The sequence below is a fragment of the Lepus europaeus genome, chromosome 19 (genome assembly GCF_033115175.1).
Source record: "Lepus europaeus isolate LE1 chromosome 19, mLepTim1.pri, whole genome shotgun sequence".
NCBI classification, from domain to species: domain Eukaryota; kingdom Metazoa; phylum Chordata; class Mammalia; order Lagomorpha; family Leporidae; genus Lepus; species Lepus europaeus.
The window spans coordinates 2485015-2488362 of NC_084845.1; positions in this window are offsets into that span (position 1 = coordinate 2485015).

A 3348-nucleotide genomic window follows, 5' to 3' on the forward strand; every position below is an offset into this window, starting at 1 on the left:
AGTGGGGCTAGGATTTGAGATGCACCTGCTCCTTTCAGGGCAAACGGGACTCTGATCACCTACCACCCTCCCAGACTCCAAGGGCAAGACTAACTGCCCACACATGCCCCGGAGCGTGCCTGGGACTGGCAGGTGTCCAGACCTGTGCCCACACTGCCAGCTGCCAGCCAAAGAACTGCTCCTTCCCACTGGCACCTGCTGCTTTATCTGAAAGAAACCTTTAGAACAATTTCATGCTGTGCACAATGCTTGTCATCCTACAACCCACGGGCCAAATCCAGCCAGTCTCCCATCTGTGGAGGGACCGTGAGTTAACAGGGATTTCTGCATTTTTTTTTTTTAGATATATTTATTTGAGAGGTGGAGTTACAGAGTGAGGGAGAGACAGAAAGAAAGGTTTTCCATCTGCTGTTTCACTCCCCAATGGCTGCAATGGCCGAAACTGGGCCAATCTGAAGCCAGGAGCCAGGAGCTTCATCCAGGTCTCCTCTGCAGATTCAGGGGCCCGAGCACTTGGGCCATCCTCTGCTGCTTTCCCAGGCCATAGCAGAGAGCTGGATTGGAAGAGAAGCAGCTGGGACTTAACTGGCACCCATATAGGATGTCAGCTCCACAGGCGGAGGTTCACCCTACTACACCACAGCACTGGCCCCAATTTGTACATTTTTTAAATGACTGAGGAGAAAAGTGCAAAAGAAGAATATTTCATTATATACAAGCTTTGGGGCCGGCACTGTGGGTCACTTGGTTAATCCTCCGCCTGTGGTGCCGGCATGCCATATAGACACCAGGTTCTAGTCCTGGTTGCTCCTCTTCGAGTCCAGCTCTCTGCTGTGGCCCTGGAGGGCAGTGGAGGATGGCCTAAGTGCTTGGGCCCTGCACCCGCATGGGAGACCAGGAGGAAACACCTGGCTCCTGGCTTCGGATTGGCGTAGTTCCGGTCGAGACAGCCATTTGGGGGGTGAACCAACAGAAGGAAGACCTTTCTCTCTATCTCTCTCTCTCACTGTATATAACTCTACCTGTCAAATAAATAAAAAAGACATGATGTACAAGTTCCATATGATGTGAATTCCAGTGCCTACTGTAGATGAAGTCTTACTGGGACACAGTCATGTCCAAACATTTATGTATTTATGGCCTGCATGTTACAATGGCAGAGTTGAGCATTCAGGACAGAAATGATCTGGCCCACAAAGCCTGAAATATTTACTGTCTGGCCCTTCACAGAAAGTTTGTGGATCCCTATCCTAGAAAAACCGTAAATTTCAGAAAAGCAGCAAAATAATGCCTGCCATACTTCTACTTGCAGATTAATGTTGTCGTCACATTTTTGCATGTATTCCCTTCCACAGATGTCCACAGGGAGCACTTGCCATCTGTGTGCTCTTAGAAAGTGATTTAATCACTTTGCACCCGGTTTTCCTTGTCTAGGAAATGGGAATAATGGTATTTCCCTCCTAGGGTTGTCGAAAAGATGCAGTATGTGCCTATCGGCAAAGCACATACAACAATACATATATTCTCCAAGTGTGTATAAACACACAGAATGAAACATAGATATATGTCACACATACACATAAACTTAATACACTTAATACACATATGAGGGGCCTCAAAAGTCCATGGAAATAGAATTAAAATGTAAATTTATTTTGGTGCAAGAAATGTTTAAAATCCATGCGCAGTTTTTTTTATAAGTCATGTTTTCCATGAACTTTTTGGAGACAATATATAGGCAATACCTGCACGTTATTTACACACATGGTACCTAACATGAATACACACCTCGAGACATCATCTCATGCATCAAGTGTTTGAACTGCTTTATCATTTGCACATGATGGCTACCAAACATTTCTCCAAGACTTCATATATTCTATAACCACAAGGTTTTGTAAGCTTATCTTAATTTTTTATTATTAAAGTGAAGCTTCTTACAAGTTGTAGAGCAGTGAAACTTCAGTGTGATGCTGTGGTGGTGGATACAGTACAAGAGTGGGCCCCAACTTAAACCACGGCTCCACCTGATAGCATCATATCAGTATTCACCCGTCAGTTGTACCAGATGTTCCACATTAACGCAGTTCACAAAAAAATAGGGGAAAGTTGTATGGAGAAGGTGTATGAGAATTCTCTGTACTTCAACTTTGACTCAAACCTATAAAACTTATCTTAAAATGAATTTTATTAATTTCTTAACAAGAAAGCTATTCACTGTAGGAAACTGAGGGCACAGAGAAAAAGACTAAAATCAGCCAACGAACCAGGGACCACTGCCGCGCCAGCTGTGGTGCGTTTCCTTCCAGCCCTTGCTATGCTTAGGTATACCTTTTTTTTTTTTTTTTTTTTTTGACAGGCAGAGTGGATAGTGAGAGAGAGAGACAGAGAGAAAGGTCTTCCTTTTTGCCATTGGTTCACCCTCCAATGGCTGCTGCGGCCGGCGTATCGTGCTGATCCGAAGCCAGGAGCCAGGTGCTTCTCCTGGTCTCCCATGGGGTGCAGGGCCCAAGCACTTGGGTCATCCTCCACTGCACTCCCGGGCCATAGCAGAGAGCTGGCCTGGAAGAGGGGCAACCGGGACAGAATCCGGCGCCCCGACCGGGACTAGAACCCGGTGTGCCGGCGCCGCAAGGCGGAGGATTAGCCTGTTAAGCCATGGCACCGGCCAAGTATACTTTTTAAAGTGTTTCCAAATAGGGTGACACCAGAGATGCTGTTTTGCAATGTGTCGTCTTGTCATTGTGTCTTAGTGGCAGCATGACATCACATTGCATGGACGATGGGAGAAGAACCTGCATGTGCTGGGCACTCACTGTGCCAAGCACAGCCCTAAGCTCATCACGAGGACTCACTTTCCCATCACCACAGTCTCATGAGGAGGGCACCACAGGCCACTTCACTTCCCCACTTACAGACGAGTGAACTGGGGCACAGGGTAACAAAGAAGCTCGTTCAAGAGCCAGAGCTGGGGGGCCAGTGCTTGGCATAGTGGGCTAGGCCTCCACCCAGCACCAGCACCCCATATAGGCACTGATTTGTGTCCCAGCCGCTTGGCTTCTCTGATTGTGGCGAGAGTGGTGGAAGAGTGGTGGAAGATGACAAGTCCTTGGGCCCCTGCACCTGCGTGGGAGACCCAGAGGAAGCTCCTGGCTCCTGGCTTCGCATCAGCCCAGCTCTGGCCGTTGCAGCCATCTGGGGAGTGAACCAGCGGATGGAAGACCTCTCTGTCTGTCTCTCCCTCTCTCTGTAACTCTGCCTCCCAAATAAATAAACAAAAACTTAAAAATAATAATAAATAGAGCTAGAGCTGGGATTTACACTCAGGCTGTCTGGCTCCTGGTCCTG